This window comes from Aotus nancymaae, unplaced genomic scaffold (genome assembly GCF_030222135.1).
Source record: "Aotus nancymaae isolate 86718 unplaced genomic scaffold, 86718_ANA_hifiasm-v0.15.2.pri h1tg000016l, whole genome shotgun sequence".
Taxonomy (NCBI): Eukaryota; Metazoa; Chordata; class Mammalia; order Primates; family Aotidae; genus Aotus; species Aotus nancymaae.
The window spans coordinates 11,384,990-11,395,709 of NW_026988428.1; the positions used below are offsets into that span (position 1 = coordinate 11,384,990).

General features: G+C 38.7%; 1 non-coding gene across 1 annotated transcript; it reads left to right on the top strand.

Annotated features, from left to right (window-relative positions):
• Positions 1-4,870: 4,870 nt before the first annotated feature.
• Positions 4,871-4,933, top strand: LOC135275519 (U7 small nuclear RNA). The gene has a single exon (XR_010343143.1). It is a non-coding gene; the product is annotated as a U7 small nuclear RNA (small nuclear RNA).
• Positions 4,934-10,720: the final 5,787 nt, after the last annotated feature.

The window sequence follows — 10,720 nt, forward strand, 5'->3', positions numbered from 1 at the left end:
TATTAAAAAATTGGAGATTTGAAGAGAAAAAAGGAAGGTGAAGTCATATCCCTTCCTGTTCTTTCCTTTGTTTTTTCTTTTTACACCTCACACATCTTTTCCTTGGGGAGTTGCATGGAGGGTGACAGAGTGATTCACCATCCATAAAATATCCCAGTGACTTGAGCCAACTCTCTGATATGAGGTGACACAGCTGTCCCTGAGAAGATAATGCTGTAATGGTGAGAGGTGATGCCAGACATTTTCTGGGCAAATGACTGTTCTTGATTTGGCCACCTAATTTCTTAATTTTGAAGAAAGAAAAATCTTTTAGTTCAATGGCTGTGTGGAAGGAAATTCCCAAGATTTTAAAACCTTCCACATATTTAAATATTTTTGCTTACCTGGGTGATTTCTGTGTAGTAATACTAGTTTCAATAAAAGCTGATTGAGAGACATACCACTGAATACAGAGGAACTGTGTCTCTTTGGGTTTGCTTGCTAATTCTGCCTCTCCACCTCCCCTCTCCACTAGCCATCTGGAAGAAGGGAACAGGCTTTGAGTTAAATTTGGAGATTTATGAGGCATGGAACGTGTAGTTGCTCTATTCATTTGAATTGAAAATTTGATCCAATTCTGGAGACATCTCAGTTAGCATCAACCTTCTGGGTTGAGCTATAAATCTATAAATGATTTTATAACATTATTTGCTTTGATTAACAGGGCAGAGAAGTGTCTCACACGTAGCAAGAAAGCAATAGAGCAATAACACTTAAATTGCTGTGCTTGTCATCTTTCCTGTCAGCTAAGAATACTGAAAAACTTTAAAATAATTCTGTGCCTAAATTAGCATAAGTTGAACCAGTCCAGTAACCTCAAATCTTTTCCAGGCAACTTCCTTGGTGCTGTCCTCATTATGTTAGTAAGACATTTCCTGTTCTACTGTCCCAGAAGAGCTGGAGTAAAGGTTTACAGACTGAAAATAAGGGGAAAAGAGAGGCATACTGCCACAAAGTAATTAATATATCATTTCAGAGAATGCCAGAACACACACTTTCTACTGTTACTATGACTTACTTAATCTTCTATTAATATATATTTTTATACTTAAATGGTAGTGAAGGCTAAAATGCACTAATAATAGTTTCAGTGAGAGCTGGATTTTCACCAAGGACATTTTTACTTAGCAAAAGCAATAATGTTATAAGCTAAATAGAAATTTCTGTTTTTGACTTTCAAGGAGAATTCCGATGAGGCTATAGTAGTATCACATATATGCTTCCCAGCTAAAACATATCCAAGTAATTAAGAAAATGTATCTAATATATGAAAAATAGACCTACAGGCCAGTGTAGGTTTAAATATTGGCTGTCTAAACAACCTCTTCCTCCTTTTTAAAAGATAATTAGATACATGGAATAGATAGTATATCAATACTCTAGAAGACATGAACTTCTGGACCACCCAAACAGAGTTTGATAGCTAAAAGGGACAGTAGAGAAAGTGAGGCAGTATGTGATTATAAAAATTAATTGGGGTGATCAGATTCTATAAGTTTACAAAGTGAGTTGAACTACACAACCAGCAAAAATTGCATGTTGAAAAGGGTGGTTGCAGAAATTTTAATTTCCTATCTTTTACTATAATAAATGAAGGTTACTTTTATGAATGTAATAAATATGAATGTGTGAATGAGAATCAGACCTTCTCATATAACATGTTATTTCACCACAAAATATCATCATATCATCATGGCCATCTCTCTATCTACTTATTTATTCATTCAGTAAATATGTGTTATATGCTAGACAATGCATTGGTAGTTGCTAAGCCTGCAGAAGAAATAATATAGATACAGTCTCTGTTCTCATGTGTGACATTTTTGATCAAAGCAGGGACACAGATCCTTATACAATGTTCCATTGATTCTAAGGCACACATTTTCCTTCTATATTTTAACGTCTCTGACATCAGGATACATATTAAAATTGCAAGAGTGTCATAGCTTTATGACACCTCCTTTTTTCTTTTGGTGTGTAATCTAGTGGCTTAACAATTGCTGGCATCTTCAATTCTATGAGATATTTGATATACACATTATGGCAAATACAACTAAAAAAAGTATTATGAGAGAGACTAACAGGGAACCTGCTTTGGTTGGTTGGTGCGGGAAACCCTCTGGACAAGATGATGTGTAAGTTTGAAGAAAGAGAAGACCCTGGTTGACTGAACGAGGTGACATGAGCGTGGTAGAAAGAGGAAACTGATTTTGTGCATACCCGTGTGTGGGACTGTTGGTTTGTCTGAGGAATAAATGGAAGGCCAGTGTTTCTGGACCATCACAAGCAATAGGGCCTTTGAAGAAGCCCAATTCTTTTAGCTTCTCGCAGACATTTATTCTGGAAAGACCTTTTTCAGATTAGCTGTATTGAAGGGGTGTGTGTGTGTGTGTGTGTGTGTGTGTGTGTGTGTGTGTATCAGTCATTGTATGATGGAGTAAAGGCCATCATAGGTCTGTCGCTGCTTGGGAAAATCAGTCCAAATTTGACCTTTTTATTAAAATAATTTTTAACCTAAGTGTTGGGAACACATGTAATTACAATGGAGCTTAGATATTTGGCTTTTTTTTTTTTTTGAATTCTGTAACAAGAAAATGTTTTCTCCTATTTTGGCTTTATTCTTCTTTGATATCTTGCTATTGTAAACCAAGTGCAATAGAACTTTCATAACTGGAACTCTTTAGGGTAAAGATTTATTGAAATTTTATGATTTTAACAGAAAAGTAATTTTGCTTGAAAACATATACATATAAGATAAAATGTTAACAAAATGTAGTGGTTATGTTGCAGCAGCTGTAATTCATAGAAACTCAGTTGTGATGAGCAATACTCTTCTGTACAAAAATAAAAAGCAAAAAACTAACAAATAAAATTAAATATAAATATTTAAAAATTTTAAAGCTTTCAACATGGTTTAATTTTTAAGTAGGGATACATATTCCCTGCAGCATGACTTCAAATTGTCGGCAAATTGTTAACTGCTAATATCTCAAGGAAGAATAGCTACATAAAGTCAAAGAGGAAAATCCATTTTAATGAAGTTTTTTTTTTTTTTAAATAGACAGAGTCTCACTCTGTTGCCCAGGCTGGAGTGCAATGGTGCAAACTCAGCTCACTGCAACCCCTCTGCTTCCCAGGTTCAAATGATTCTCCTGCCTCAGCCTCCCCAGTAGCTGGAGCTACAGGTGCACGCTACCAGACAGGGTTTCACCATGTTGGTCAGACTGGTCTTGAATGCCTGCCCTCAAGTGATCTGCCTGCCTTAGCCTCCCAAAGTGCTATGATTGCAGGTGCAAAGCACCGCACCAGGCCTTAATGAAGTTTTTATTGTGAAAAAATTTGTATCCTTCTCCAATATAAATTACATACCATCTTCCTCTATGTGTAACCTAACAACCATTAGTTTATCTCAGGAACATTTTAATAGGTGTCTAAAAACCTAAAGAAAAAACACTTTTTCAATAATCAGATTTAAGGAACATTTTCCAAAAAGAACCACAAAGTGTTGTATTACTTATTATATTTTGAAGATTGATTTGGACATTTTTTATACTACCAACAAGAACAAAATCTCCATTAAAATATGTATAAAATATCTTTTCACCGTTTGACTCTGATTTTTTTTTTCATGATTGACTTCCAGTCATGTTTTCTGTTCCCATTTTACTTTGCTAGAGGTAATTTTATATAGGTTTTTCTGAAATGAATGAATGGTGCATCCACTTTAAAATCCAGGTGCATATTTGCATGAAAGCATTTACAGAAAATAAAGACAATCCTATGATGGGTAGAAATGATTGAGATCTTTCATGAAAACAGTGCGGTTTCTTAAAAGGGTGATTCACTGCCAAATTAGAAAGAGATGGGGTCATGTCTAATCTGATGTGTCCTATGCTGAGGCTACTGAGAAGAAATTGTACCCATCAAGTTATAACAATGTTTAGAAATGAGATATAAACCCCACTGTTTCCCAGGAAGTGCAGTAGTTTAAATGAAAACTCCTCCATACTGCTGGGACTTAATTGACCACACATGGTGGAGAAAGTGAACTAAAGAACTCAGTGGAATACATTCAGCTCCTCTAAGTGAGAAGTCATCCAACTTAAACAGGAAACAGCAAAATTTGAATGCTAGAGGATGGAACAAAACTTGTAATTTCTAAGGCAAAAATACTAAGCTTTGTATTTTCTTTAGATTTTCATATAGAGATAGAAAAAGCAACCAAGCACAACTAAAACAATTGCACTTAGAGTAAAGCAGGGAACAATTTAAAAATAGAACTATGACAATTAAATAGAAAAATAATTTATGAAATTTTGTACCTTATAATTTATGCTTCATTCAATTAGCAATGATGGGTATATTTTGCTTAGTGTATATTAACCACCTAAAACCCTCATGTAACCATAATACTCATCTGTTATGACTATGCTCTTATATTTATAATCAAATTATCTGTTTATTGAAATAACATGAGTGCTTTTCATTGGGTGATATTAGCATTCTGAAATGGTGTTAATAGGCCTGGAGAAACAAAACATTTCAAAAAGAGATCCAAATGAGAATAGCAAAAACTAATAAAGCATTAAGGCGACAAAAACTACTCATACAGAATAATCTACTACTATGATGGAGGTCTTATAGATGCAAGACACATATTCACACATGTATGTAACATTTTTCCCTTTAGTAGGTAGAAGATGCAGTAGACTACCAACATAAGAGTAATATAACTGGTTTCTAGTCTTTCATCTGCCACTAGTTTGTGATCACAGGAAAACCATCTTAACTTTTTCCTGAACCTCTGTTGTTTTCATTTAAAATAATGGAGAAGTGTTACAGCTGTTTTAAAATTTACATAACAGGTTTTCAGTTTTTTAACTGGAAAACTCCCCATGGGAAAAAATAGAGAGGAATCATATTTTCTTAGACAATTTCTTATGAGTGTCAGATAAGATGGTCAGCACATGGTAAAAGGCAATAAACCAATATCAATTAAGAAATAATTTAGGGACGATCCAAGATGGCCGCTTAGGAGGAAGTTGGGATTGCAGCTCCAAGAGAAGGGGCAGAGGGTGAGTGGATGCCGCATTTCCAGACGGATTTTTACTGCCCACAGACCAGGAGATTCACAGGAGGAGAAGCCCCACGGGTCGCCAGCACCACTGGTTTGAGCGGTGTGGCCGCTCAGCCTATGCCCTGTGGCGGGGGGCAGTGGCTTCTTATGCAGAGTGAGAGAGTCTGAGTCCCCTCTGAGCCAGCAAGGGGAGCTGAAGCAGGGAGTCAAGCCCGGAGACCCCCGGGCAAGGGTGCGCCACGAATCTCAGAGCCGCTTCGGCTGACGCAGTGGCACACAGGGCAGCAGATTTTAACTGCCCACAGACCAGGAGATTCACAGGCGGAGAAGCTCCACAGTTTCCCAGTGCCGCTGGTTGGACCGGAGCAGCCGCTCGGCCTGCACCGGGGGCAGGGAGCAGCAGCTCCTTGAGCAAAGTGAACGAGACTGTGTCCCCTCTGGGCCAGCAAGGGGAGCTGAGGCAAGGCGGCAAGCCAAGAGATTCCTGGGCAAAGAGGGCACCACTGGAAACACGGCTAAACTCGGGAAGGTCCAGCACTGTGGGGGAGGGGCGTCCTCCATCGGGAAACACCCTGCAGTTCCCAGGGCAATTTGCCATAACCAAGACAACCCGCCACTACAAAGACTCCATCACTACAGGGGCGGGCCAGCATAGCGGAAGCAGTTCTAACTATACCCATATAAACAGGACTGCAGGGAAGCTCACACGGAAGCTGGGCGGAGCCCGCAGCAGCTCAGCGAAGCCTCTGCAGGCTGAGTATGACTAGACTGCCACCTTGTGGGCAGGGAAAACGGTAGCAACACAGCTGAAAAGCATAAAGCCCTAACTCCCTGGGCCAGAACACCTGGAGGGAAGAAAAGGGGGTTTATGAGTTCAGCTGCTGCAGACTTAAAATTACCAAAATCAGAAAGACAGCAACTACAAAGTCAATAGGCAGATAAATCCACAAAGATGGGAAGAAACCAGCGTAAAAAGGATGAAAACACCCAAAACCAGAACACCTCTCCTCCTACAAGGGAACATAACTCCTCACCAGCACGGGAACAAGACTGGACGGAGAATGAGTGTGATGAAATGACAGAATCAGCTTTCAGAAAATGGATAATAAGAAACTTCCGTGAGCTAAAAGAACATGTTCTAACCCAATGCAAAGAAACTAAGAACCTTGAAAAAAGACTTGATGAAATGCTAACGAGAATGGACAACTTAGAGAGGAATATGAGTGAATTGATGGAGCTGAAAAACACAACACGAGAACTTTGCGAAGCATGCACAAGTTTCAACAGCCGAATTGACCAAGCAGAAGAAAGGATATCAGAAGTCGAAGATCAACTCAATGAAATAAAACGAGAAGGGAAGATTAGAGAAAACAAGGTAAAAAGGAATGAACAGAGTCAACAAGAAATATGGGACTACGTGAAAAGACCTAATCTACGTTTGATAGGTGTACCTGAATGTGACGAAGAGAATGCATCCAAGTTGGAAAATACTCTTCAGGATATTATCCAGGAAAACTTCCCCAACCTATCAAGGCAGGCCAATATTCAAGTCCAGAAAATACAGAGAACACCACAAAGATATTCCTCTAGAAGAGCAACCCCAAGGCACATAATCATCAGATTCACCAGGGTTGAAATGAAGGAGAAAATACTAAGGGCAGCCAGAGACAAAGGTCAGGTTACCCACAAAGGGAAACCCATCAGACTCACAGCAGATTTCTCAGCAGAAACCCTATAGGCCAGAAGAGAGTGGGGGCCGATATTCAACATCCTTAAAGAAAAGAACTTTCAACCCAGAATTTCATATCCAGCCAAACTAAGCTTCATAAGTGAAGGAAAAATAAAATCCTTTGTGAACAAGCAAGTACTCACAGATTTCATCACCACCAGACCAGCTTTACAAGAGCTCCTGAAGGAGACACTACACATAGAAAAAACAACCAGCACCAGCCACTCCAAAAACGCATGAAATGGTAAAGAGCAGCAACACAATGAAGAATCTGCATCAACCAATGGGCAAAACAGCCAGCTAGCATCAAAATGGCAGGATCAAATTCACACATAACAATATTAACCCTAAATGTAAATGGACTAAATGCCCCAGTCAAAAGACACAGACTGGCAAATTGGATAAAAAACCAAAACTCATTAGTGTGTTGTATCCAGGAAACCCACCTCACATGCAAGGATACACAAAGGCTCAAAATAAAGGGATGGAGGAAGATTTACCAAGCAAACGGAGAGCAAAAAAAAGCAGGAGTTGCAATTCTCATCTCTGATAAAATAGACTTTAAAGCAACAAAGATCAAAAGAGACAAAGAAGGACATTACATAATGGTAAAAGAATCAATGCAACAAGAAGAGCTAACGATCCTAAATATATATGCACCTAATACAGGAGCACCCAGATACATAAGGCAAGTTCTTAAAGACTTGCAAAGAGACTTAGACTCCCACACATTAATAGTGAGAGACTTCAACACACCATTGTCAATATTAGACAGATCAACGAGACAGAAAATCAATAAGGATATCCAGGACTTGAACTCAGACCTGGAACAAGCAAACCTAATAGACATTTACAGAACTCTCCAGCCCAAATCCACAGAATATACATTCTTCTCAGCACCACATCACACCTACTCTAAAATTGACCACATAATTGGAAGTAAATCACTCCTCAGCAAATGCAAAAGAACGGAAACCATAACAAACAGTCTCTCAGACCACAGTGCAATCAAGTTAGAACTCAGAATTCAGAAGCCAACCCAGAACCGCACAGCCTCATGGAAATTGAAAAACTTTCTCTTGAATGTTGACTGGATAAACACTGAAATGAAGGCAGAAATAAAGACGTTCTTCGAAACCAACGAGAATGAAGACACCACATACCAGAATCTCTGGGACACATTTAAAGCAGTCTCTAGAGGAAAATATATAGCAATAAGTGCCCACATGAGAAGAAAGGAGAGAACTAAAATTGACACCCTATCATCAAAATTGAAAGAGCTAGAGGAGCAAGATCAAAAAAACTCAAAACCTAGCAGAAGACAAGAAATAACTAAGATCAAAGCAGAATTGAAGGAGATAGAGACAAGAAAAACCCTACAAAAAATCAATAAATCCAGGAGCTGGTTTTTTGAAAAGATCAACAAAATAGACAGACCACTAGCCATACTAATAAAAAAGAAAAGAGAGAATAACCAAATAGATGCAATAAAAAATGATAAAAGGGATATCACCACAGATGCCACAGAAATTCAAACCATCATTAGAGATTATTACAAACAACTCTATGCACATAAATTAGAAAACCTGGAAGAAATGGATAAATTCCTGGACAGTAGCCTCCTCCCATGCCTAAACCAGGAAGAAGTCGAAACCCTGAATAGACCAATAACAAGGTCTGAAGTTGAGGCAGCAATTAAGAGCCTACCACCCAAAAAAAGCCCAGGCCCAGATGGTTTCACAGCCGAATTCTACCAGACATACAAAGAGGAACTGGTACCATTCCTACTGAAACTATTCCAAATAATCCAAAAAGAGGGAATCCTTCCCAAATCATTTTATGAGACCAACATCATCCTAATACCAAAACCCGGCAGAGACTCAACAAGAAAAGAAAACTACAGGCCTATATCCATGATGAACATAGATGCAAAAATCTTCAATAAAATACTGACAAGCCGATTACAACAGCACATCAAAAAGCTTATCCACCATGATCAAGTAGGATTCATCCCGGGGATGCAAGGCTGGTTCAATATATGCAAGTCTATAAATGTAATTCACCACATAAACAGAACCAAAAGCAAAAACCACATGATTATCTCAATTGATGCGGAGAACGCCTTCGACAAAATTCAACAGCCCTTTATGCTAAAAACTCTCAATAAACTAGGTATCGACGGAACGTATCTCAAAATAATAAAAGCTATTTATGACAAACCGACAGCCAATATCATACTGAATGGGCAAAAACTGGAAGCATTCCCTTTGAAATCTGGCACTAGACAAGGATGCCCTCTCTCACCACTCCTATTCAATATAGTACTGGAAGTTCTAGCCAGAGCAATCAGGCAAGAAAAAGAAATAAAGGGTATTCGATTAGGAAAGAAGGAAGTCAAATTGTCTCTATTTGCAGACGACATGATTGTATATCTAGAAGACCCCATCACCTCAGCCCAAAATCTCCTGAAACTGATAAGCAACTTCAGCAAAGTCTCAGGATACAAAATCAATGTGCAAAAATCACAAGCATTCCTATACACCAATAACAGACTTAAAGAGAGCCAAATCAAGAACGAACTGCCATTCACAATTGCTACAAAGAGAATAAAATACCTAGGAATATAACTAACAAGGAATGTAAAGGACCTCTTCAAGGAGAACTACAAATCACTGCTCAACAAAATAAGAGAGGACACAAACAGATGGAGAAACATTCCATGTTCATGGTTAGGAAGAATTAATATCGTGAAAATGGCCATACTGCCCAAAGTAATTTACAGATTCAACGCTATCCCCATCAAGCTACCAATGACCTTCTTCACAGAACTGGAAAAAACCACCTTAAACTTCATATGGAACCAAAAGAGAGCCCGCATAGCCAAGTCAATTCTAAGCAAAAAGAACAAAGCGGGAGGCATCACACTACCGGACATCAAACTCTACTACAAGGCTACAGTAATCAAAACAGCATGGTACTGGTACCAAAACAGAGATATAGACCAATGGAACAGAACAGAGGCGTCGGAGGCGACACAACATATCTGCAACCACCCAATCTTTGACAAACCTGAAAAAAACAAGCAATGGGGAAAGGATTCCCTCTTCAATAAGTGGTGTTGGGACAACTGGCTAGCCATATGCAGAAAGCAGAAACTCGACCCCTTCCTGACACCTTACACTAAAATTGACTCCAGATGGATTAAAGACTTAAACATAAGACGTAACACCATAAGAACACTAGAAGGAAACCTAGGCAAAACCATTCAGGACATAGGCGTAGGCAAGGACTTTATGACAAAAACACCAAAAGCATTGGCAACAAAAGCCAAAATAGACAAATGGGACCTAATCAAACTCCACAGCTTCTGCACGGCAAAAGAAACAGTCAATAGAGTGAATCGGCAACCAACAGAATAGGAAAAAATTTTTGCAGCCTACCCGTCTGACAAAGGGCTGATATCCAGAATTTACAACGAGCTAAAAAAGATTTACAAGAAAAAAACAGGCCCATTCAAAAATGGGCGAAGGATATGAACAGATACTTTACAAAAGAAGACATACATGAGGCCAACAAACATATGAAAAAATGCTCATCATCACTGGTCATTAGAGAAATGCAAATCAAAACTACATTGAGATACCATCTCATGCCAGTTAGAATGGCAATCATTAAAAAATCTGGAGAAAACAGATGCTGGAGAGGATGTGGAGAAATAGGAACACTTTTACACTGTTGGTGGGAGTGTAAATTAGTTCAACCACTGTGGAAAACAGTGTGGCGATTCCTCAAGGACCTAGAAATAGAAATTCCATTTGACCCAGCAATCCCATTACTGGGCATATATCCAAAGGATTATAAATCGTTCTACTATA